The following is a 27,838-nucleotide window of genomic DNA, read 5'->3' as shown; positions in this document are numbered from 1 at the left end:
TCGAGTGGTTTTCTGTTTCTGTGTGTATTCTGTGATTAAAGGACAACTACTTGAACAAGGATCTGTGTTATGCACAGACATTCATATTGGATCTTTAGGCAAAACTAGTGCAACAGTTTTTGAAAGAATTACAAAGTCTGGTATTTTGAAGAGCCCTTCTGATAGGAGTGGATTCTGGTGGCAGCAAGGAACAGTGCTTTTGAGGAAAGTGGCTAACATTGAAGAAATACATACGTGTTACATGATAACAAAATAAAATCAGGCTCAAAAAAAGGTATCAGTTTTAGACCCTTCTGGAACTGTTGAAAGCATTTACCCTTTTTTATAGCTAATGCACTGTAGGAGAGCTTTTTCCATGTTCCCAACACATGAATGTAACATGTATGTTCATATTATATGTATGACTAAAATAGTAGAATAAGGATTTGTCAGTGCTAGATCACCAGCATCAATTAGACATAAAAATAATTGTTTGACAGCATCGGAGGATGTCCCTACTATGATTGCTTCCACGGGGATACTTCTGTGCCTCTTTTCTCCCTTTAAAGAGTGGCATTTGAGTCCAGGAAAAAGAAGGTGCAAATAAAATTTTGCTACAAAGCACAATTAAGTGGTTTCTTTTAGATATTTTTAACGTCTCAGACAAGGTGGTATTTCCAAAGTAGAGGTTGTTCTTTATGCACTATTATCCTAAGATTTCCTGGTAGTCAGAATCATATGGCATTTTATCCATCTGGCTGGGGGAACCAAGCAAGACCTGTCCGGGAACTATCTTGGCCTGGAATAACGAGAGATGTTGGCCAGTTTTCCCCTTGCCCATCCGGTTTCGTCCAGGAGAGGCACAGCAAGGCTGCTCCCAGCACCAGCAGCGCGCAGCAGACACGCCGATAGCTGCCTCTGTAATTCTTGTAGATAAGCTGGTGACTTGCTGATGGCAGCGTCGCTTTCCTTTGTGCTCCGGAATGGCAGCGTGACAAAGCTGTGTGCAGCTTTGGGCTGGGTCTCCTCTGTGGCGAGGGCTGGTGGGCTCCACGGATTAGTCACACAGCCTGGAGAGATTCAGCCTGCTTGTGTTCCAGCTCCCTTGCTCGCTGGAGGGGAGGGAAGGAGGATGCACACACTGTCCTGCTTACACCTACAGCTACAATCAAAGCCGGTAGCACTGCAAGGAATATTTCATCCAGCAGAACGTTTAGGAGTATGATCTTTGTTTCTTTGTGTTTTGAGTTTTTTTAATATATCTTATTTATTCAAGAAGTGCCATCCATATATTAATGTCCTAGTTTAGGGACATAATAACATTTATCTCTTATCCACAGCAATGATTACACAGAAATCAGCATATACCCTACCCTTTTTAAAGTATTGGCCTCTTGTAACATTATTATAAAAAAGCAGGGATTTTGTGTTAACTTTTAACAAGCAATTAATGATTATGTTTTGTAACTAGCCACTCTGAGATCAGCTATGTTTTAAAATGTTTTACATTAATATCCTACTGGTACTTATGGACCAATTTCTTTGAAAGAAATGCAGCCTTATGAACTGTTTTGCACATCCTTTCTGACCTCTTTTTTTTCCCCATTTGCCATATGCTTCTCTGCAGAATTGAATTTAATAATCAGAAAATAGGCCAGTGTAACTTTGGGTATGGTGTTCTTTAGGCTAAATGTGGAGGAGACGAGCCATTGCAAGATATAACACATTCAACAGTGTCTGTCAGACCTGCCATATCTCAGGAATGGTGCTTGAGAGTCCTGCACCGTCCTTCCTGGCCTCCCCCACACTCAAAAGCAGAGTGCTGTGGGCTGAAGGCACAGGGCCTGGGTGCTGGAAAGGACAGCAGACCCAAAGGTGTGCCCCCAAAAGAAGCACCACACCATGCTCTAAGGGTCCCTGCTATCAGGAGTTACTTGTGCTGTGGACTCTTTGCCTGCTGTGCAACTAAAGAGCGGCTGCCAATTCACTCGATGCATTTGTCACAAGAGCTGGTACCTGAAAACTCACCCAGCCAAAGGAGATGTTCTCAGTTTAGGTGCTAAACAAGTTCAGTGGCAAGAGTGAGCATATTGTCTAACAATGACAACTAAATAGACTGCGTGCATGGAGAAAAGATGAAACATTGCTAAACATAGCCAGGATGTGATGCAATGCTGTTACAGGAAAATGCACAGATTTCTGTGCCATTTATGGGCTGCCTGCATCTGATGCTGTGAATGGTAACACATGCAGCTGGTTCCTAGCTCTGCAAATGCATCAGTTGCGCGTACCACACACCTCACACACATCCCCAAGTAACAGAAAGCTACCTGACCTTTCACTGAGTGTTTGCCTCATGATAAAGGTATTTTATACTGGGTTTAAGTGTTTTCACTATGCTGGGCCACCTGAGCTCTGTCATAATTGCGTTCAAGATTTTACTGTGGTGTAAGACAAATAAAGGTGGGAAGAAGAGTGGTGCAATCTATGGTTCTATATAGAATGCAGGAGAGTATCCTTTTTTCTAAGGAGAAATGTTGCTGAAAGGAAAGCTCCAGTGTTGTTTTCATACAACAACTGAAGCAGTGTAAGTGATTTCCCATTAGCTTTCTTTAACACAAAGAGATGAAGGTTGTTGCATGTGATCATCCATTTCAATTTGTGAAAGCGATTAATTAACTTCCCCTGCCTTCAACTGGAAATGAACTTGTCTTTAAGACTATCTATAGGAAATTCTTTTACCTCAAATAATCTACGTCTGATTATTTTGTGGTCACAGAAGCTGCTTAAGTTGTGTGAGAAAAATACTTTCTCTTCCTTTCCTGCTTGCATTTTCCTTTTCTTTTTATTCCTTACCTGACCTGCATTTACTCTTATATTCAAACCACTTAAAGGTCTAAATGGTATAATATCACAAAATTGCCACAAAGATATATGCCTGACAACTTCAATTGCAAAGCCCTGGCCCCATTTCCAGGTGGTTTTGGCAGCATAGCTGTATGATACTGCTGAGTGTGCCACTCACAGGGGATAATTTTGCTGCAAATTTAAAGGTTCAAGTGGGTATTCAATAAGTGTTGATGGATGATGGTCTCCCATCAGGCCAAATCCAAGATTAAAAGCCCGAGCTCTATTTGAATATTGTGTTTCTGATATATCAAAGTTCTCCAGAGGCAGTGGCTAAATTGCCCTAGCAGATGGACAGAGTTCACTGACTAGAATTAAAGCTTCATGTTTGGCTGCAGAAGGTACTTCTTCTGGCAGCCACATGCAGCATACATATAGTGATAAGTCAGACTGTTTGCAAAAGCAAATGCCTGTTCATCATTTCATCTCCAAAGGATTACCTCCAAGTGTAACCACCCTTCCATCTCTGTGTGAATTGGCCATTCATATGCCTCTGTTTTTAGCATCATTTACCCCTCCTCATTTTTTCTTTGATATTTACGTTATGACTGCTTTCAGTTTCTTTGTAAAGGTACGGTTCTGTCCTGTTCTGTCCTAGAATTACATAATCCTGACATCTAAAATAGCAGGAAGTGTTTCCACTTAAGGCAACCCTACATGCCTGTTTTGAAATAATTCATATTGTATTATGTATGTACACAAGAGATCTGACATATTCAAGGTTAGTAAATTCATAAATGTAAAAATTAAAACAATGGGTACCAACACAGACTTGATTAAACTGAATGGAACTGAATGCCTTTATGGGAGAAGACTAGGAATACCCATAGTTTGAAAGTGGATTTGATAAACTGTTATATCTAGCCAGGACTGGTAAGTTATATTGTCAAAAATCAGTATAAGAAGATGTATGGTAAAGACTTTACAGTGAAAGTAAAAAGAGAAAGATACTCATCCATCCATTAAACAAACTAATGCAAGTCATAAAAATAAAATGTTTACACAAGTTTATGGAGATGTACAACGTACAAAATATGTCACATTTGCACCCCAGGCTTTTTCTTTTCTAGTCTTAGCCCTCAATAAAGACATCCACAAATCAATGCAAATTTAGAAAAGGGATCACCCAGAGACATTCACTATTGTGACATTCTGTCAGTGAGTTCACTTCCTAGGTATAAGTATTCCCAGTTATTTCTAATTATTCTTTGCCAAATACACATTTCTTTCTTATATACACATCTCTGAAGATCAAAATGGTAAAAAAACTATACTCTGCTCCTGGTCTGAGGAAGCTGTTACTGGGAGCATAATCTGTTTCTGAAATCAGAATATGATAAGCTTTTCATGCTTTATGGCCATGCTTTATGAAAGGATCATCATTGCAGTGATTTATGTGTATGAACAAATACAGACAGACCTCTGTACATTAAACTCTGTCATGCAATGATGCAAGACTTGGTCATGAGATTGTCAGACTACATTTTAGGTGTCAGCTGAATATGCTGGTCAAATATGTAATGGAAAGAATGACCAATTTTAATTTGTATCCAACTTGAATCATAGAATAAAAAAGGTCATTAGTTTAACAATTTAAAAGTGTTACATATCACTCTCCTCTTTGAAGCCTTCATGAGGGGTATGAAACATACAATTAAGAGAAATTAAGGGAACTGGACCTTAGCCAAGAAAATTATTAAGTAACTGAGTCTCTACACAGACTGTTGCTGGGAAATGTTTTTTGAAGGATAGATGGCTGACAACTACGTAAGTGTTGAAACCTTGTCTATAATTTACATTTTAAAAGTCAGATTATGCTCTCAATAGTGCTTTAATAATACTGAGGGTAGAAACCTGTCTTTTGCTTTCAAAGCAAGAGAGCTAAAGAGAAGAAAAATAAAAGGCTAGGCTAGGCCTGTGCTGCACTAAATTTCTACTTAAGGTCTTAAAATACTCCAAGTCACATTGAGGGATTGCTTCATGAAGTTTAGGATCTGTCAGACTGAGGGTGTAATTCTGATTTTCTCAATCTATGTGGGCCTTAAGTGAATTTTAATTGGCATTACTCACTGGGAAAGTGAGATGAGATTCTAAGGCTGAAAGTATGAAGGACTGAGTCAACCAAGTGAGTGAAACAGTGACTAACTAATTAAGTGAATGAGTGAGCACGGCATTGTTTGCTTTTGTGATCATTTCTATGCATGAGTGAATGGCAGGGCTATTACATGTGTGTGAATGAGTGGGGTCAGAGTTGCTGAACAATCCATACATTTGTGTGGTCTTCCCATCCTTGATTAGACTAATGAGCCGAGTGTTTGGAATATTAATGCATGTAGACTAGAGCTAAACTTGTTATTTAGTTGGGAGACAAATTAAAAAAAATTATGATCTATAGCCTGTCAAATTCTGTTTTCAGTTTCATGCATGTAACTCTGGATTGGGTAATCAGCTGCACCCTGGCAGGTTGCTTCCAGCTCATCAGCGTCAGGGAGCTAAATGCTACACTCTTGCTTCTTCCAGGATTATTGTTGTAAGTGACATTATCAAATCTGTTTGTAGTTTATTGCAAATCTAATTGTGTTGTATAAACTGAAGCATTATCTGACAATGAAATGATTTTCTGTCTTATTACACTTTCATAAAAGAACAGATTTGGCTATCCTTATGTCAACTATTTTGCTTCCAAAGTAGTTAACAAGGCTAGCAATAATTTTGGCACCCTAAAAGCTTATTCCTTCAAATAGCACAAACAGAAGCAGAATGAAACCTTGTTCTATTATGTCATATATAAATCACGTTCTTTGTCACTTTTCATTCAGTAGCTGCATGCAATTAAGAGAACAGGAGTCAACAATATGCTAAAATTCAATCAAATTATAGGTGTGATGTGGGTATATAAAGAAATAGTCTAGAATTTTGAAAAACTCAGATTTTTTTCCCCCCTATGGCTTTTTTTTCCTCCTGAAGACTTGTTTATCTTTCCATTTTTCTAAAGAAAAAAACAAATTTTAAAAAGAAGTAAATTCCAGTAGTAGAAAAGGTCAAAGAAAATATATCAAGCACTAGTCGTTACCAGTATTTAACAACTCTGATATCTTGACCTGAGCTGGAGAATGCTTTTAATTATTGTAAATTATTCTGAATTTGAAAGTCAAGTTTATGGGAAACATATGTATATTACATAATTAATCCTACAGTTTTTTCAGGCTCTTTTTTGCATGTTGGCTGATTGTTCCAGTACAAGATATTTCCTGATCCTAAGCCAATTTCTGCCCTCTCATCTGCAGACTACACTGCGCTACACTCTCTCAGAATGTTTCAGTAAATTGAACAGCTGGCAGTATTTTTTCATATATCTTATGATCTGACAACATTTTGCATTTCTTTAAAAAGCACGAATCCTTTGCTTTTTGCATCCTCCAGGTTTGGATGGCAGTCCTCCAGAGAAGGACATGATTTGGCAAAAGAAGTGATTTAGCAAAATGCTGATGTTCTGCATATGCTGCCATCTTTTCCAAGCGTATTTGGTCTTGATTTGAATGCCTTAGAGTATGTAGATAGCTTGACAGAGAGTAACAGTTTTAGGATTCTTGTGGGTTTTCCCAGCCAAAAAAGCTATCTGACTTTACAAGCAAAATTGTCACTGATATGTGTTCAAGCCCAATGCCAAAGGTAAAAATTTGTGACTTATACTCTGATGGAAGTCACATAAGTATGTCCTAGTTATCCAGGAAGTATCTAGTAAAACTAGGGTACAATTTCATTCAGGTCTCATGACAAAAGTGATCAAACTCAGGAAAAAACGGATGTTAAAATTATTGAAAAAGTTTTAAATGGCAAAACTTTTATAGAAAACAGTGAATTATCAGTCTGTGTTTTAAACTGATGGTTAAAATGTTTCAAAATTCTTCTTCAATCAAAACATGTATCCCTATATAAGGCTACTGTTAGCAACTACTTTATTAAGAACTGAAAATTGGCTGATGTTCTTCTGAGACTCTGAGTCTCCTACCAATTCCAAACAGCGTTACTGAATAGAGAAGGCTGAACAACATTTCTATGAAATGTACTGTGTTTCAAAGAACCGGGTTTATAGGTTATTTCAATCTAATTCTTCAGTTTATGATTAACTGCTGGGAACTTGAGGTGTGAGGAGTAGATTGTCCAGGAAGCAGATGTGATTTATTCTTCCTTTGGTTTACTTTGTGGATTTTTGCAACTACATTTGCATGTGCTAATTCTCACATTTTCAAAATAAGGATGAGATTAATGAATGTTTATAAAGTGCTTTTCATGCCAAGAGAAAAGGAGGCTTTATATCTCAGGATATGATTGTTAGAGTGGAAACTTACTTGTGAAACATTGAAATTATTTTCAAAGTACATTCCATATTGGATGATTTGAACCCAATATCAAAATACAGTATTGGAAGATAAGTAGGAGTTAAATCATGCCATATTTATTTTGGGTGGCCAAATAGATGGAGACAGAAACCTTGCCCACAGCTGGATCAACTTTTCAGATTAGAGAGGGCAATGTTACACCACAGAGCAAGCAAATGCTTGTCTGCCTGTAATTCTTGCAGATCTTCAAAAGGTTGCGTTCGGGCCATGGCTTGACATCTACCATGGATCATGAAGCTTAACTGAAGAGCATTTGCTTCATGAAATTATGTCACATTTTAACCTCAGCCAGCAGCTAAATACCACACAGCTGCTCACTCACTATCCCCTGCCTCTCTGGTGTGATGGGGAGGAGAATTGGATAAAACAATGAACCCCATGGGTTGATAACAATTAAAGAATTGAAATACAGCTGAGAATAATGGTGATGATGATGATGATGATAATAATAATAATATAGTTACAAAAAGGAGAGAGAGAGTGGGGAATAAAACCAAGAGAAACAAATGGTGCACAACATATTTGGTCACCGATTGATGCCCAGCATATGTCCCAGCAGTGATCAGTGGCTCCCAACATTTGAATGCCCCACCACCTATTGTTGTGTTTCATCTTTAACAGTTCAGTGTACCAGTAGATTTTCCTGGAGGCTGGTGCATTATAGGGGATGTGATACAGCTAACTCCATGCCCTGCTCTTTAGGCCAGGTGTCTTTTAAGTTATTTCAGAAATGAGTCCCGTTGTCTGTCTGGAGTATCATGTCACCATAAGTCCTGCTTCCCAAGGCCCAGGACAGTGTTGTGGGCAGTGGCTTGGATCTGTGTCCAGCCATCCAGTGGCTGCTTCCACCACTGTAGGCACGTGGCCCCAGCCCTGGTGGGTTGGTGGGAGTGAGTTAGAGCCAACCTGCCAGGCCCTCCCGTGTTTATACTGCAGACACCATCCTCCACACAAGCTTGTCCTGCTTGACTGCAGCTCATGTTTCACATTAATGGAAAACCTCTGTGAGAGTGTCCATGGATAAGTTCCACCTTTTGGTCATGAGCCCAGCTGTGGGTTACATCCTTCCTTTATGGCCCAAGGGGCCCAAGGTGGGCCCACTGAGCTAAAAATTGTTCACACTTATGTTGCCAATCCAGATTCACCTGAGATACTTTAGTCTTAGCAGCCTGATCCATCTGCTGGTTATTCTGATTTTCTTCTGTGACCCAACTCTTGAACACTTGAGCATCTGCATGATGTATTTTCAAACCGAGCATCTTCACCCAGGCATCAGTATCTTGCCACAGCAGTGTCAATGCCACAATGCCATATCTGTCAATTGTTCTGCTTCTATCACTGCAACCACTCCCATAGGGCATTTGCCAATATCCATGAGTCAGTGTAGAGATAAAATGCTGGCCATCTCTCTCATTCAGCAATGCCTAAAGCCAGCTGGATAGCTTTCACATCTGCAAACCTTCTCCCTCAGCAGTTTCTGTACGGAGCAGGGAACTCCGTACAAGCGTTCTCTGTCTCTGATGCTTCCCTACAATATGACAGGACCCATCAGCAAACAGGACATTTTGCTTCTCTCTTTCTGAAAACTTATTATGCAGTGGGGCCTCTTCAGCACATGTTACTTCCTCCTCTGGTGACAAGCTATCAGATTGCACTCTGTTTCTTAAACTAGACTAATAGACAAAAATAAATAAAAATCTGAATGATTAATTCTGTATTTTATATTTGGCCTGATAATATTGCCTGCACAAAAGGAAAACCTCATGAATACTTTCGTGCATGAGGTCACTAAAGATTATGGACTACCATCTGGAAGTTCTGCACTTTTCCACCTTCTTAGCCCATACTTCATGTAGCCTATTCAGAATTCTCCTCGTGCTCCCTCAGAGCGTGGAAGTTGAATGCGTAGGCTTTGCACATCACATACTCTCTCGCAGTCCCTCTTTCACAAAGTGCCTCTCACAGGTCAAGAAGTTCACATCACTGTGAAGATAGAGAGGATCAATAATAAAGAACTGCTGTCATTTGACAGCTGCTCGTTGACACGTATTATGAGTATCCAAATTTATTTCACCAGCTTTTGCTGCCATTCTCTGTGTATAGACTCAAGGGACAAGAAAACTGCTACAGAAGCTGCATCATTAAAACCCATTTGTACAATGCTGCAGGAATATCCAGTGCGAACAGCTTTAGATTCATGTTTTTTTGGGAGTTCTCAGAGCTGCAGCTCAATTATTTATACTATGTACAGTGTTTTCCTGAGAAACTGAATGAAGGCAGGTAAAGAGAAACTTTATTAATCCTTGGTTTCAAGCTGTATCCAAAGGACACTGGCAGTTCAGAAGGCTTTTCTAAACTGCACAGCTGAGAAACACTTATCCCTGTGTGCCTTACCCAGCACACAGAGAATACCACATCAAAAGCACTAAATCAGCTTCATTAGACTTCATAAACAGAACACTTTGTGTTTTTATTTGCTTTCCTTCTTATTAAAAAAAAAGTCAAACTTAGGAAATTGCAGTCAAAAATAAATAAATGAAGACCTACATTCATACGCACATACAGTTACCTAGTTAAAATGTAAGAACTCAGGAAATGCAAAAGTTAATATTCTTATGTCAGCAATGCTGCACTGAATGGAGAGAGTTTTCTCCTCTTGTTTTCCTTTTTACATTTATTCAAGAATGTGGCCCCTCTCAAACTGCAGAAACATCACAGTTTTTGAGAAAAGATAGTAACATCTAGATCAAACCAAGTAGACTGCCCACACTTGTTTGTAAAAGTCTTGATTAAGTCTTTGCTTAATAATAATATAAAGCTCTAATAAAATTAATGGAATACATTAATTGCTATACTTCTGGTGTTTAATATATGCTGTAAAATAAACCAGATGTACATTGTGACCAAATTAATATTGCTGTAAAAACTTGATATTTGCATTTTGTGGTTGCTAACATCCTGTATTAGTGAATTAGAGAACAATTCTGTGCTGTCAGATTTGGGCTTTTTAGTTATCTTCTATTCATTAGCCCAAAGTGACCGATATCCAGCAAGTTACTAACAAAGAGAGGAATTCCAGCACCTCTCTGCTAAAGGAGTTTCAAAATATATATCCTTCTAAGGACTGCTGAAATATCTTTATTAATTAGCATGTTCTTAATTTAAAAATGTTAGGTATTTGGCAATTTATTATCTGAACAACTTTTCAAACACAATAATGTATAAAAAATGTTTGAGGCCTGAGTTAACTGGTTAACAATCTTTCTGAAGCATATTTATAATATGATTGATCACCAATATTTTACAATGCTAAGTATACAAACAATTCCAACTGATTTAGTCCATTATTAGTATATTGTATATTTATAATAAGTTATTGGGGGCAGGGGTCCTCCTGGGGGGAGTGTGGTCCCTGGTTTGGTTTAAATTTTAAGGGAGAAAACCTCTGAACCATTGCTATTTACTATTTACTATTATCTTGAATTTGATAGTGGGTATTTAATTTGACTGAAAGGGCCAATATAAATAGCATGTACAAAAATTCCCCAATCATATTAGGATAAACACTGCTCTGCTGATCCCAAAACCTACTTACAGTCCTGTCTTCTAGTTGAAATCAAGTCTGCCAAGAATCACATAATTCTGATCTGTTTAGAAGAAAAAGTCATATGTTAGAGCTGGATTTGCAACCTAGCTTGCAAATAAGCCTACCTTGAAAATGTGAATGTTTCAAATTAGCAGCTAGTCCCAAGCTTCTTGTGTAAGTCTGCTGTGAGTGCTGAGAAAAGAAAAATGCAGCTTGCAGAAGCAAGTGGAGACCTTGAGTAGCTGTTGTTTGGCCATTCAGTATTCATTGCCCATAACCAATGGCTGTGAAAGTGTTTATGAGCCCTGACCATTTCCCATGGGATTAGAAAAGTCAGAATTTGTAAAAGAGCACTTTATCTTCCATTTATGCATCATGCTATAGTTTCTAAAGTTTTAATTACTTGTATGTTTCAAAACGTGTGTGTAAAGGAGTCTGTTCCTTTTATAATGCATGTAAGCTATGGAATACACCAATTTACCAACAACAATAATTTTTTTTCTGTTTCATTTCAGAAATCCAATCTTTTTAATCTTATATTGCCTGAGGAAGAACATCTAGAATTCACATGTATTGAAAGAAAAAAAAAACTAAGGCCTATACTCTTGCTATCCACAGAGTAGTAGAAGGAGGGATCAGAAGAGGATTTAGTCCCAGTTATTGAGTAGCTGAAACTTAGATCATATCATCAGTAGAGGCTGCTTTGGTGGGTTGAAAAATGCTCAGACTTAGTCCCAGTATCATACAAAATCAATAATATATATATACAATATCAAATATGAGTGTAAAAGTCGATAGTTGGATGTAAATAAAAAATTTTAGAGGGCTCTGTTGTGACTTTATGAACCATCTGCCACATTAGACTTATGTAATATATGCAATATAGAGATAGTGTAGGCCTGCAGACAGGAGTCTGCAGTTTTGCACGGTATTTTTGCGTTTTTCAGCTATATTAAAAAGCTGTTTGTCATGAATAAAAACTGGGGAGGACAGAGAACATCTGCCCTGCAAAATTTAACTCAAGACAAATTGCGTTCAGTTGGCCTTATTTTTTTTCCCTCTCTATATGTAAAAAAAGCATAAACAAATTATTCTTTTCCCTGTGCTGCAATCTTTTGACAGGGGCTTCAGAAAGACTTGCAAACACTTAAGATTGTAATCTTATTTTCAGAAAAGCAGCAGTTGAACTAAGTATATTTTTTGGTGAAGCAGTGGTTCCCCAGCCATCACTTTGTCATCAGTTCACTGTGCTGTGATGTTTAGTGCCCTGCTCTGGCACTAAAATCTTCCACTGCAAAGTTCTTCATCCGAGGCCATCAACACACTTGAAACATTGGGAGAATTTATATTGGGTTGGTGTTGCAAATTGCGATGGCCATTGTGCTTTTCATCCAGTGCTGGTCTAAGTGTTAAATTCAAGTTTACACTGTCATAAAATCACAGTCTAGTTTTAAATTCATTTAACATCACGTGTGGCACTGAGATGTGATCCTACCTCATAAGCTCCTAGTGTCCTAATTTAGGGAATAATGTCTGCCAGAGATCTAAAATGGATTAGACCAAAATGTTAACACTGGGAATAACCAAAAATAATGCATGTTTCCTATCCTTAGGGTCAATAACATTTTTTGGAAGCTTGCATATCTTGTAATAAAAGGGACAGCTTATTTCTAATTACAGAACCAATTTTTTTTAAAAAAAGAAAGCAATATATTTGTTAGTTAAAGATACCTAGACAAATTCTGGAAAGGACTGTGTACCTCCTTATTACTGGAAAACTGTAATAGATGCAGCAGTTTAGTTCAGCCTCTTACAAAATTTAATTTAATTATTGGTATCTGCCTTGCTTCAATTAAGCCATAGTGTTGTGTAAATTGAACAATCCTAATAATTTTCTGGATTGTTTCCAAATGCCTCAGTTTCTGAAGGAGCCCAACCAGCTGAAATGTCAAAATTTGCAAAATGACAGATATACTGTGTCCAATATAAAACATTTGTCTTCCTTGATATGTCACAGGAATTTTTATATTTTAAGAATACTATATTTCACTTCATCCAAGTGCTTTGTGGTTTTATTGGCTAAGTGGTTTGTGCTAACCCCTACACATGTTTTATAAGTATTAATTAATTTAAAAATTTTGGATAGCAAGCTGTGATATCTTCCAAGTTATGAATAACAACATTTTTAGTAGGATTTACCATTTGACAATTTTGTTTTATATACTTAATCTCTTCAAGTGCTTTTTTCACTGCCATTTCCTGGCAGGCTTATTACACCTGTGCCAATCACACACACCCTGTTTTGTACAGGAGGAACAGCATTTATCATTAATAATAAAATTTACAAAACCAGTCTGGCCTGAAACTTTGAAAGCTATGACTTTGTCAGATTGTATGATGCTCTCATGAAGTATTTAATTCAACAGTTAAAAGAGGATGACAGATACAGTTTTAGAATTACTGATGCTTTTCACTCATTTCTTATTTTATTGAATTATTGTCCTTTTTAATCATTGGTTTCCAGTTACTTCTCCCCATTCTTATTTTCTGATATGTTTTACTTAAGCTTACCCAAGCATAGATAAATCCATTCTCTCCTGCCTGAGTATCCTCACAATCAGCTCTTGAGCACTGCAGGTCAGGCTTAGCAAGACCTTCAGGCCCACAATGATGTGATTATTCCATGGTCTGAAACAAGGAACCAACATCTATTATCTGTTACTATATATTGCATACACATTCAAAATATGCAATAAAATGTATAATAGACCAGAAAGGGTTGAAGATGTTTGTAGTACAGCTGGTCAACTTTGATATTTTACAAAGTGTATAAACTTTGTAAAGATTATTTGTGGTATAAAGCACACATTTGCTGTGCAGCAGATTTAAAACAGATGTAGCCTGTCAGATTTTGTTGGAAAATAAAATAGGTATTTGCTTTCTAAGTTACAGGATCAAGGTTGTTTGCCTCCATCCCTTTTCTTGGAGAAGCCAGCCAGTTCCTTGCTCCCATGCCCAGACTTTGGGCTCCAGAGAGCTGCTGAGATCCCTGCTAGTCCCAAACTGATCAGGAGAGCACAGGACAGTTGCATACTTGTAGGGGATCAGGGAACAATAGCAAAACTTGGGTCTCAACGTTAGAGAGAAGTTATTTTTAGCAGAAGCCATGCTTTTGTGTACCTGTATATATCAGTGAAGAATAATAAACAGAAAAGGACACTTAGTATAGGCCCCATTTTTATAGTTAGCAGATGAACTAGCAATCCGGTTTCTAGATTAGTATGAATGCAAATAAATTCTAAATAAAGTCTGTCTTCAACTGATGGAATAAAACTCTACTTAGCAGTAAATTAATTCATTTAATAAGCCATAAGACTCTATTCTGAGGTAAATGTGAGGTAACACCTACCTTGGTGAGCTGAGACATCACTTCAACTGCAAGGTTTGCAAGGAAAGCCACCCGAGGTAAGTTTTGTCTACTACAAATACACATTTATGAATTAATTATGTAGCTGGGGATTTCCAGGGTTTTGGTTTGTTTCAGCATTTTTATGTGGCTCTGGTGTTCCTCAAATACATTGAAGAATTAAATGTTATGCAAAGCTTTCCCTGAAATGGAGCTGCCCTGGTGCAACCAAAAAGGGGTAAGGACAAAAGAGAGAAGTAAGCAGCAGGAGGGAAGGGAGGGATTTCTCTGCACCCCTGTCAGGAAGTCAGTGTGGAAAAGAAGAAGGAAATACAAATATCTGACTGTAAATCAGTGAAAACCCGAGAACAGGGGGTATGCACAAAACGGGGAGGGGAAGGCATTGATATGTTATGTAGCCTGTAAATAAGCAAAAGGAGAAAGAGTTATGGAGTCAGCTAGGGTTTAAATATCAATTACAGGACGTAGTGTTTGTGGTAGCCACTGTTAGACCTGATGAGCTAGAAAATACCTTGAAGGCTTCTGTCCTAAATATAGCATCTTAGTGGCACTTCAGTCTTGGGGGATTACTTCATGGGCTATAGCACTGCTTGATATTTTTCTCTTTGCTTTTGGTCTCATTTTCTCTAGCTGATAATGTATCTGTGCTGATGGGCTTTAGGGAAACCTCCAGCTTATCTACCAAGCATAAAGAAAATAAGTTCCAGCAAAATAAGTTTGCTATTACCTCCTGTTCAAATTCACTCATAGAAATGTAAAGCCTACATATCCTTTTCATCTCTCACTGGTGCTCTCTTTCATTGCTGACACAACAAAGGAGACGGATGCAAGTCAAGAGGTTTTGGGTTTATTCTTCACTTTCCCAGACGTATTTGGCTTTTGGAGCAATTCATGGTTTTAACACCTATTTCTTTATTATTTTACCAGAGAATACCAATGAGATGCAGACTTTTATAAAACACCTCATAAACCTGGGCTGGCAGAACATCAGAAACATAATTAGCTTAAAATTTAGTTGAACTATTAGCTAAAAAATTATTTTAATTTTCCAGCATGATTTCTTAGTAACAAATTTTTCCTACAAAAATAGTAGTAGTAGTAGTAATAGCAGTAGTAGTAGTAGAAGTAGTAGTAATAGCAATGATGATGAAAATTCACAGCTCACTGCACTGAATTTTTTTTCCTACTGTTATTTTTATCTTTTTTTAATGAAAGTAAAATTTAGATATATGTCAGAATGTAAATGCTCAGACTGGCTTCATATAAATTTTCGTTACTGGTTTATGCAGGAAAATTAAGCAAAATAATATAATCCATTCCTTTTATACTAAGTAGAATTTTTAGCATACGCAGTGAGTTACTGCAAGTTATGCAGTGGTAATAATGACAAGGGAATAAATTAATAATAGTGTTATTTTCTGGTTTGAGTTCTGTTAGTGCAGGCAAAAACACAGTGTTAAAAAATTGATTGGGAAGCAGTTTCCACCTAAAAAAAAGAGAATAGTTTCCAAAAAAAGCAGTTAAAACGTTTGTATTTGCAACTAAAATACTAGTTTAAGAATGCTGTATTTACATATAGATATTTAGATAATAGAAAGGATTTCAAGCATTTGCTTTCAACGTATCGGGAAAAAAATGTTATTTTACTAGGTGAATTATCTCACCTCTGCCTGAATTTTGCGTGCTTGTGCTGCAGACAGAACTATACCCTTAAGCACTTGTTAGCACTTAGAGAGCTGATGGAGAGGCAGCCGGGTTTTCCTGAGACCCCCGCCTCCCGGATGAAATGAGCATGGGAGCTGCGGTCCCCTCCCGCCCGGGGCGCTCGGGGGCAGGGGGAGCCGGGCCGTGCGGCGGCACTGCCGGCCGCTGCTGCGGGCACGCCTGAGCTCCGAGCAGGGCTGCCTAAAAAGGGCCATCCAACATCCCGGGGCGGAGGGAATCCCAGCCGGCTTCTCTTCTGACCGAGAGAAAGCCCCAGCCCTTGTCTCGATGAAGAAAATCTGGCTGTGGGTTCGGGGAAACTGAGAGCCGAGAGAATCCATGTTTATCCCAGTGTGTTGTATGGGAGAACGCAGTCGTGCGAAATCCAACCCCCTTCATACCCAAAACTGTAGATTTTTCTACAGTTCTTGCAATTCATATCTACTTATACATTCAAATGCTAATTATAAATGTCCACTGAGACTACTCACTTAACATCTTGATTTATATTCAGGCTTAACCGTCACTTCTAATTAATATTCTGTTTAAGCCTGTATAAATAATACATGCCGTGATTTAAAGTAAAATAGTTAAAACAGTAATAAAATAAGCAGGTAAAATTTCCATATGATGCTTACCTTCTACATCCACAGCGCAAACTCTTGTAAGCCAATGCATTTTGTGTTTTTTATTATCTTTCCCTGCTTCCTGCAGAGAAGGAATAAATAATTTGAAATACAAGAAGAATATATACTCTAGAATCCTATTTATTTTTTATTTGACATTTGTTGTTTCATTGTTTGGGGGGTTTTTATTGTCCTTTTGTGATTTTGGTGTATTTAAGAGAATATATTCTCCCTCTTTGAGTCGCCGTTTCTTGTAATTATCCTTTCTAATATCTCTGAATTCATCTGCAAAGGAAATTGAGCACTGCCTTATTTTTTACACATTGAATGACCCAGAGAACCTACTCTGCATTATGGCTTATCACTGGCAGATCATTTCTGCTTTACCGTACTCAAAAGAAAGCTTAAATTAAGATTTTTTATTATTATTATTTAAAAATAAATAAATTAATAAATATAAATAAATAAATAAATAAGGAGCATTTAGAGTATGAATTTGTCTCAGACACCTCTTTGAGTATAATTGGTTTGGGGTTTTGAGAAAACGTCATGTAATACCTCTCATAAAAATAAAAAATAGGCCATAAAAGGACACTAAAGTTAAGTGACAGGCATAACTGGAAATTAAAATCCCCAAAATATGGGAAGAGCATTTTCTCTTAGCACAGATGTACCTCAGCATTCTGCCCAGCAGCAGCAGATCATACTCTATATGCCTCACTGGCTAGGAAAAATGGGAAGATTAAATTTTATGTTAGGGACGTATCCGAGATAGCTGAGGTTATGTGAGTAATCTTCATATCTTCTCTGTGTTTGTTTGATACACATGGCATAGTAACATCCTTCTTGTAAAGGCTAAAGAGCTGCTGTTTTACTTACTGTGAAGCCTGTAGATGATTTTACATAAATGCTTCAATATTCATTCTGAATACAGCTCCGAACATGACAGGGTTGTACATAATTTCAATTAATTTATTTCACAGCCAGTAGAATTACTTTACATCCATCACAATAGTGGCAGAAATTAGAGCTTTGCTTCTCTCTAAGTGTGAATAACATTACGGTGAAATTTTTAAGCAAATAACCTCCAAAGAATAAAAGATGTTATACGAAGTAATTAGATGGAATGCCAACAGGCTGGCCTCCAGGTTAGTCATGAAATAATTACTTTCATTTTCATTGACTGGTTTGTTCCAGAAATTGCTTTTCTGATGAGTTGCAACCAATATGTAGATATATGAATAGTAGGAGTCATTTTAAGAACAAGGTTTTTTTTTAATTTTTTTTTTTTAATTGTGGAAAGGAAAATGTCCACACTCTTGAGCTGAACTGTCAGTGAATTGAGCTGATGCCAGCCAGACAGAAAAGACACATGGTTTTCTGTGTTGGAGTTTCTGGGACTGGGCTCTGCTTGGTTCCCTTCTTAAAGGCATTGAATTCTGCAGGACTATTCCAGATCAGCTTCTCTTCATCATAATATTTTTCTTAAATTTCATTGTAAGTATCACACCTACTAGCTTTGAGACACACAATGAAAATGGACTCCATACTCATAAACTTTACCTGCAGAACAGTTTCTGTTAGCATATCTTAGTCACCACTGTGTTGCAGGGGATAAGCGTTACCATCTAATGATTTTAATTAGTTCATCTATTTTGCACTGGAGTTGGCTGGCTGAGGCAAAAAATTCTGGATGTCATTTTAAAAAGAAAAATAATCTAACTATTTATTTACTGTTCATTTGTTTGCTATTCATTTATTTTCTTGACCACTGATAAAAGAGAAAGACGAATCAATGTTCCTTAAAAAAGAAAAAAAATTCTCAAGTAAGACAGTAACCAAAACTGGTTTCAGTTCCAGGTATTAAGGCACTTTACTCAAACACTGGTAACTCATGGCATTCCTGAGAGAAGAAAGTCAAAGCAAACCCTGCAGCTGGGCCACAGGAACGCTGAAGAGAGGCAGGGGCAGAAAATTAACTCCTTGTGGGTGCTTTTTAATGAGAGCTGCGATTAACAGTGAATCTCATCTGCCTATTTATTTTTTTTTTTTTAAGCTCATTTCTTAACCTCTTGGTTAAAATCAAGGGCAGATTCATTGGGGAGACACAAGGGAGCTTCAGCACTCTGCATTAGGTGCTGGCTGGGCTTTGCCAGCTCACAACAGTTTGCATACTTAGCACAGATAAAATCGTGGGGCCAAAGAGGTCAGAAAACTGCAGTATATACAGTTAACCCATTTCCTTCCTAACTTCTGATTTCAAGGCCATGCTGGTGCTTTTTTTGGAGACAGATTGGTGATGGTTGTGGACTGGCCACAGGTACCTACCCCTCTATGGGGAATTTTGGCCACTGGTGTGCTGAAGGCAAATGCCTCCACGTGCAATGAGATCACAGTGGTGCTGTGAGATTTGCCAGGGTGTAAATCATGGGCAGTTAAAAAGGCAGCTACAGAGTGGCTGAAATCCGAGCACACATATGCCTATAAGTCATGATTCCTGACAACTCATGTCCAAGCCACCTTGCAGCTCATCACCTCTGGCAATGCTGGCTCTCTCCTCTCCACAGCCAGGTCATGAGGGTGGCCACAACTCCCTTGTCACAGGTCACAGCTCAACACTTAAACGCAGAGCATCACTGATCTCAGGTTCGATACATATTTCAGCAGCAGCTGAAAATCAGATGCAGCACCATTCAGCTAGTTCTTCTAAATCCGTCTGTAACATAAAGCTGGGTCTTGCACTGCTCCAGTGCAAGCTGCGATGTGGAGCCCAGACTTAAGGATCTGACAGAATACAGAATGAGCAGGAAGAGTTTGGAAACTGGGAGTGGGAATGCCTTCGGACACCTCCCTGCTGAAGGTCTTCTGAGTGGCATCAAAAGGAGAATTTCTTTTTCTCCCTTCATTTTTAGTCAAATATTTTTAAAAATTATGTCATAATCTCCCCAACACATGGCAATAATACTTAATGTTTCTCTGTAAGACTTGCCCTATTTTGCTGAAAATTATTACACTTTTTTGCAGGAAATTTGTGATGAAATTCTGTAAATTACACCATTGAAGAAAGCTGTACTGGTCTTTTTCAAATAGGCATGAATCCATGAAGTGTACTGCTTTTTAAAAGCCATAAAAATTGAATTTATCTGATTCACTCTTTTAATTGCTGGTCCAGGTGATCTAAAAATATACTAAAATGAAGTTAAGATGACATTATTTTTCCGAGTAGGTGTGTCTTAATATCAGCGGCTCTTTCTTTTCAGGTTATTTATTTATAACGACAACTCAGTGATGTTCTTTTGAACTTGTAAAGACATTCAGCTTTGGATCTTCCCGTCTGATGCTCGATTTAAAAGGCTTGCTGACAAAGAGACAAGAGCGAGCTGAAATCCAGAGCAGTAAAAAGGAGACATTTAGCAGCTCTAGGGCCAGGCAGTCGGTGTGAGGAAGGGTGAAGTCTGTGTGCTCAGAGTAACCCTGACATAAGCCGAGGGCAGTGTTTCCTTTGTACATTGCTGCCATCTGCTGCATTTCATCAGCAGGCTCGTGGAGCCGGGCTTTTTCCTTCATCACACGCCGGAGAGCTCCGCAAGGAGAAGGAGCCCCACAGAATCCGTCTCTCCGCAGCAGTTTCGGAGCAGCCTGTATCCTTTTTACTTCCGTAACTAAACCTCTCTCTCCATACCCGCCCAACTCGAACGATGTTTCCTCAGCACAGACAGGAGAGTTTACAGCTCAGTCATTTGCTTATATTTCCCATCATGCAAATTTGTTGCAAGCCAGGAATTAATTCTGCTCTGTGAACTGCCAAAGAAATGCGGGGAGGGGACGGGGACGTGGTTTAGCGGTGCTCAGGACACAAAGTATATACTGTCCTCTAATCATCTTCTTTGCTTGTAGCAAGTTACATAGATCATCCTATCTTAGTAAGAATAGTGATTTGAGAGATTTATATAAATGTCAGTACAGGAGCTGGTCCGGCTGGTCCGATGGTAGTGGGTACCCAGAAATTATTACTGTTAGTTAAACTAACCTTTATATATTCCACCCCACTACTAACCTTGACTGGTCTTTTCTAAGCCAATTTTTTAAAGCCTTCTAGACCCCAGCTCTTCCCAGCAGGCAGGCAGCTGCTGCTCACAGTTTTATCAAACTGTAGTTGTATTGAGACTGTAGCTTTTTAGGTAAATTCAGTGCTGCCAGGGTGGATTCTCACTACCTAATGTGATATTTACAGAATGCAAAATTTCATTATGTGGTATTACATTTGCCCCTGCAACAAAAATTAATAATAGTTCTACGTATGGAGTAAGCAGCACTGAATATCAAAGTTTCTATGTCTTTTCAACAGAAGTAAGTACTCCATCATTGTAGGTACTTGGGCCATAATAGCCAATAAAGGAGACTACCTAAAAGTAGAGATGATAAATCCAGTTTTGTGACCAAAGTAGAATCAGGGGTATGATACCAATCTGACATTTATGTGGGTCATTTTCTTGCACAGAAGAAAATTTTTTTTTATAGAACAGAAAAAAGCTGAGTATTGGGGGGAAAAAATATTTTACTGACTAGAGATACCTGCTTCTGTAGGAACTGGCCTCTAGATTATTTGCCTGCGTTATGAATTATCATACTAGACAAATGTTCTCTGCAGATTCCCAAGAAAAGCTTTGCTTGTTTCTCAATATTTTTGTTTTGTCAGACACATTTTGATTTTTTCCAGTGATTTTTAGCTGAAAAATTCCTCAAATTATAAGAATGTAAGAATGTAAGAATGTAAGAATTCCTGACATTGTTCTCCAGAAGTTGGGGAGATTCAGGGACCACAATTTTCTGTAGAATGAGCTGAGTATATTTATTTAATTAACCTGGTTGTCCTCACAGCAGTTGAGTGTCAGATATCATTTGCAAGGTAGCGGGGGGAAAAGAAATATGAAGACATAAAGGAAAATTATTTGTGGTTAGTAGTCTAAAACATATCTGATATCTCAAAGTTTTGAGGGCTTTTTTTCCCCCCTTGCAGCAGTGTGCAAGACAGCAGAAATCATAATCCTGAAACTCAGAAAGAACTTCAGATTCTCATTCTATTTAATGTAACTGATTTGGAAAGAAATAATATTTACAATACAAAAGGAAAGAAAGTCTGGAAGGAAAACTTTTGGAATCAGAATCTCTGGCTAAACTTGGATAACAGTCTACGTTACTATAAAAGTAAACTGAATCCAAATGAGGCCTCCTTAGGTAATTCCTGAGTGTTGTAGCAACATAAACATTACTTTTGCTTGAATATATGCAGTGATGTGTGTGTTTGTGCTTGCCCAGTGCCATTCAGTGCCTTATTAAAGTACATTCTCGAGGATCACATAACTTTATCTTTCTCAAGGACCTTCAACGAATGTTAAATTTCCTCATTAGCCTTGACTGACTCCTTAGAATAAAAACTTTTTAAATGAAGCTTTATTTTTAAGGGTAACATACTGATTATTATTTTTCCCCTGATACAAAAACACATCAGTATCTTTCAAGAACTTGAATCCTTCCTTGCTGGTGTACTGAAGTCCGTCAAAATAAACTGCTTTCATATTCCATTGTGCATTCTTGGAGCGTAGAAAGCAGCTGTTATTTAGGTTTCTGCAATACCAAATGTCTTATTTTTGATGTCAACAACTTAAGCTGCAAGGTGAGATAAGAGGAAAGGAGAAATAACAGTTATTTTTGTTTTGTTTACATTACAGCCACTCAGGAAATCATTGGGACACACTTTTGCAGAGACATTTAAGTGTACAAAATTTAGGAGGGACTCCACATCTGCCTCCTAGGGACTGAATTATCCTAATTTTCTTGTGTTTCTAAGCCTTGGCCTTTCCTGACACTATGGTGCTGAGGAGGGATGCTGTGAAAACAGCAGGAGGAGGACTGGTTTCCACTTGAAGCACAAATATGCAACATGCCAAAGCCTTCACAGGAAAACATCTGTAACAGAGTCTAGACAAGCAGCACAGAGGAAACATTATTAGGCCTTGATTCAGGATTAAGCTCATGCACAATATTTTCAAAACTGAAAGGAATAGCTGCATGCTTACAGTACTGCCAATATTTAAATATTTTGCTGACTTCAGCTGACACTGCTGCTAAATGAGATTTGATTAAGCAATGTTTTGCCATAAACCATTGAACAGTTTGCATACGGTCATAAACTGCCTGTACAGTAAAAGGTGGCAACTTTAATAAGAACATGTACTGCAAAAAACAGTAAACAAACAAACAAACAATAAATAATGCAAAGAGACATCATTATTTTTTTTTACTTGAGAGCCAGCTGAGTGCCAAGTCCCGATAGTGAAAATTATTTGAAACATTAAGTTAAAACCATTATATACTAAGCACTTCTCAAGGACAGCCCTAAATCTTTATTAGTTGGATCAGAGATATTTTGAAACATGATTTTATTAGCATCCCTGCCAATCATTTATATTTTTGTATTTAAATGCCTATTCTCACCACAACAGAGTCTTATTCCCTGATCAGGCCCACCCAAAGCAATTCAGCTGAGATGTTCCAAACGGAAAATGTAATTGATTTACCAGTTTATACAGGGCATAACATCACTACTGCATTAAGATTTCAGCATCTGTCAGTTCCTGAATAAGATGACATGACACCTTAAATTAGGAATTTGCAACATCAATTTAGCTTTGGAAGAACAAGCTGGATTAGAAAGATGAAGTACGGAGACTATCAAGAGACTTCTTGGTAGGCAGTTTAAACAGCAATAAAAATTTCTGAGTGGCCTTGGCCAAGGCTGTCAGAAAAAAATAGAGCAAAATCATTTTCCTATTTGAAATTGATAGAAATCAATTTTCAAGTGACATTTCCTAAAGTTTTCTGGGAAGAACCAAATAAAATTAGGTTTAATCCTTGAGAAGATCATTTTCAAGTAGCTAATAATTATGAACATCACAAGCTTTTAAATATTTTGTTTGTGATCTGTTGTCTATAGAGGTAGAAAAACTTGTTGCTCCATTTAACATCCTTAATAAATTGCAACATTTAGTTTACTCATCTTACTAAATTATGCTGTACCTTTAAAACAGAAAGAGAGAAATTAGAAAATACTTTTTCCCCATGTCAGAAAAAGCTTGAAAAGTATTATTCAAATTTCTAATTACATAAATGCCAATTAATATGCTTTTCCCTTAGGTGAAACAGCAAAAACTGCCTGCCCCCATAACTCATCATGTCCCTGTCTGATCATTCCTTCAATGTCTGCAATATCCTGCCATTTACTACTGCATTTATAGACACATTATAGACACAAAAGCAGAACAGCAGAGCAGTTGTTCTGCTGCTACATATGGCTTCTGATGATTCTGTGCTGTTATGGTCTTACTAAAACTCCTGGCAAGAAGGAGGAAGCAGTATATGCTAGCAAAAATTAAGTTATCCAGTGAATCTCTTTGTCTTCAGTGGACACTTGCAAGTCTGCAGTGAATTAAAGAGCTTATGTTACAGAGAACACAAAGAAGTTATTTCAAAGGAAATGAGTGCCATACTGTAATATTTAGTTGATTTCGACCAGGAAGCTCAGCCATCAATGAGAAATTTGTACCACCAAACACAAAACACAGTAGTTTTACTACAACTTCTTGGCTACACTTGTGATGCTTTTTTAAAACTTTATGAACCCAGGGACATTCAGGAAAAAACAAACAAACAAAAACCCCAGCCAAAAAACCAAACCATGTTTCTCTTAGAAATTATAAGGTACAAGAGAAAAGAGATGGTTTTGGGACCTTATCTCCATCCAGTGCAACCCTATTGGCAGATTAGTTCACTTGGAAAAATCCGGAATATATCCCTCAGCAGGGTCACTTGACTCCTTTATTTTTTTTAGATAGATTAGAGCTGTATGGAAATCAAGGAAGTTTTACTTCTCAGTGCTTTGAATGGGTACCCTGATTAACAAAAATCTTTTCTGAGATACCAGCTGTACTACTGTTTGCTAAAATAAGCAATATTCATCAAGCATTCCTTCTCAAGCATCTACTTTTATTGGGGAAAATGCTTTGACTAATATAAGCTACCTTTCCCTTTCTACAGGAAGGAGACACCTCTCATTCTTTATATTGGCAGGTGTGAAGACAATGTGAAGGTGCTCATAGAATTGTGTGTCTTCTTGCACTCCTCAAACCCTCCTAGGAATGTTGCTTACAGTGTGTGTTGAAATATCAAATTAAGTAATTTTAGTGAATGCCTATACCCCTGTCACTAACATTAGATTTTTAACTGTAGCACACTGTACTTGAAGCACATTGTAGAATCTTTGGCACCTTCTTTTCAGTCTGTAAAAATTAATTAAGTGACCTTACAGAAGTACTCCTAAAGGTTTTTGTAGCAGCATTAACCCTGACTTAACATCAAGTATTTTGACTGTGTGTTAAGTCTCTAGAGACACAGCTAAACACAGAGAGAGTGGGTGACAAGACAGAAAAAAGTCAGAATTCGACAGGGCTAGTCAGAAGAGCAGCTGTTCTCAGCAAGGAAATTAACACAAGACACCTAAAGAAATCCTCCTGAGCTCTTATCAAAAAAACCCTGCCACGGTGGGTCTCCACTCCAGATGGGCTCTTCTGGAACATGTAGCTAAGCTCCAGCCTGTATTTTCAAATGTACATTCAAAGAGGTGCTATAGAAGATGACACATACCCCAAAATTAAGCCCTGAAGCCTAGCTGATATTGCTGGCTATCTAATTAGTGTGATAAAATAATACCAAATTTGAGACCTGGGGGATGTGGCTGGAAGGAGGATAAAGGTGAAGCCCTCCAAACAGCCCTGTGGGCTGATTTAAGGTTACTATTTTCTGCCAGGGTTTACAAATATTTGGGGTTTTTTTCCATGGTAAGGGATTATTAGATTCAAAGGTTTAATCCCTTGTGAATCTCTGCAATAGGTAAAAGATGTGTCTGTGAAGGTAAGTAGGGCCCTGTTGTAAAACAATAGACATGGAAAAAGGGAGATGAAAACTCAAGGAAAACACACAGTCCCTCTTAAGAGGGAAAAGAGATAACTTCCATTGATGTTCACTGGCTGGACCCACTGTAACAATGGCACACAAGCACTGAAAGACAGCTGAGAGTGGCCCAATTTTGCAACTTTTTGAAGAAAATAAATTCCATGAAAAACCTACAGAGATTTTGGAGTAGCAGCAATTGAAATGGATTTCAACTGTGATAAAGTCCAAAAACTTGTTGACAGATTAGGAACTTGTTTGAAGAAGCCTGGATACAATATTACTGATGTAAAACATGTGCAAACAGGCTGAGTTGCATAAACAAATCCCTAACCAAACATATTTGCAGCATTACCAAAGTATTTGACAAAAACGAGAGGTAGCAAATAATCTCAGGAATTGTTCCAAATTGTGTGTGCAACCCTTGCATTGCATTTTAACTAATTTTCTACACTGACATTCTCTTTTTTTTTTTTTTTTTCCCCTTGCCTCCCTTTATGCTTGGTAGGTTTGTGCAGCCAAAAAAAACCCAAAAAAACAAAAAAGAAAATTAAAAAAAACCACAGAAAACCAACCAAACAAAAAACCCCAAACAAACAAAAAACAACAAAATAAAACCAATTTAAAAAACCCAGCACTTTTGTTATTCTGATAAATCAGGAAAAGTAATGATGTCTTCAGTTTAAGGAGGAAGGCCAAAGACAAGAGATTTAGCTGTTGTTGCTGGCTGGAAACTTCATTCCCATGAAAGAGACACTGCTTTGGTGCCCATGACTAGTTTTATTTTAAGCTTTCCCAGACCCAGGTTGGACCTGCTGAGTCTTAAGCACAACAGAATGTTATACCTTCAAAAAGAACAAACTGGATGAAGTTTTGATTCTTTACTTCCTGGTTTGGTTTCAGAACATAAATATTCTGGCACTCAATAGGTATTGGAATAAAATCACAGCACTGCTCTGAAGAAATTCATCCATAAATCATGGTCCCATCAGGATACTAGTATACTACAAAAAACAAAACAAAACAAAATAAAACAACCCCACCAACCTAAAACTTCTTTTCTGGTTTCAAACTAATACTATAAATACAGAGGCAGAATAGCCCAAATTTTGAAATTCAGGCATTATTTCAAATTTCTGAAAATAACTGCATTTTCTATTCTCCTTTTGGAGCAAGGAATGACTGTGTTTTTGCTTTTTATAGCCCAAAGAAGCCTGATGGATCACAGACATAAAGCTGAATTGAGTCTCTGGAATATTTGAAGCCAGTCTCTCTGAAATCACTAGAAATTATGTTTACTCTCTTTAGGATTATTAAACCTACTCATGAGAAGAGACAGTGAGGTACTGTGCACACAGCAATTTGAAGACAATCTAAAATCAGGTTCCTGAAGATTTTCCAGGGCAATTCCCTCTTTCCTCACCTCTGGTGTGCACTCTTGGGCTGAAAATGTAACATTTGAACTGCTATTTGCCTCCGTATCACTTTCCAAGCCTAGAGAGAGGGTGGGACTGCAGGTGGGAAATCCTGAGCCAAAGGTGTGACCTCAGGACCTTAGAGGCTGCAGAGCTGCTCCACAGTTCTCCTTTGTGGGGTGAGCAGAAAGAGGACAGTGAGAAGAACTGCAGCACAATGAAACAGCAGTGAGTGAGACGCTGATTTTGGAAGGTGGAAGAACTTCTGTCCCAGTGCTGTGGTTTAACCCCAGGCGCCAACTAAGTACCACACAGTCACTTGCTCACTCCCCACCCTTCCACCCCTCCCCTGGCATGGGGAGAATGGGAAAAATAAAACACACAGGTTGAGGAAAGAACCACTTAATAATTTAAATAAAGTTAATGATAAGGAAAAGAAGAGAGACAGAGTTAAGAAAGCCCAAGAGGTCATGCACATTATTGCTCACCCACCATGGGATCGATGCCCAGCCCATCCCCCAGCAGTGGTCAGTGGCTTCCTGTCAGCTCCTCCCAGTTTATGCACTGAACATGACATTCTATGCTATGGAATAGCATATGGCTATTACTGGCCAGTGCTTTGGCCAGTTCAGGTCAGCTGTCCTGTCCATGCTCCCTCCCAGTCTTGTGCACCTGCTCCCTGGCAGAGCCTGGGAAACTGAAAAGTCCTTGACTTAGGGTAAGCACTGGACAGCCTCAACGAAAACATCAGTGTGCTATCAGTGTTATTCTCAGACTAAATC

General features: G+C 38.1%; 1 long non-coding RNA gene across 1 annotated transcript; it reads right to left on the bottom strand.

Annotated features, from left to right (window-relative positions):
• Nucleotides 1-277: 277 nt before the first annotated feature.
• On the bottom strand, nt 278-27,838 carry LOC107200992. Its single transcript, XR_001519925.2, has 4 exons — nt 27,549-27,838; nt 16,645-16,714; nt 10,885-10,936; nt 278-9,272 (listed from the first exon to the last, which is right to left on the bottom strand). It is a non-coding gene; the product is annotated as an uncharacterized LOC107200992 (long non-coding RNA).

Source organism: Parus major, chromosome 2, assembly GCF_001522545.3.
Source record: "Parus major isolate Abel chromosome 2, Parus_major1.1, whole genome shotgun sequence".
NCBI classification, from domain to species: Eukaryota; Metazoa; Chordata; class Aves; order Passeriformes; family Paridae; genus Parus; species Parus major.
This window is presented reverse-complemented; position numbering and strand designations above follow the sequence as displayed.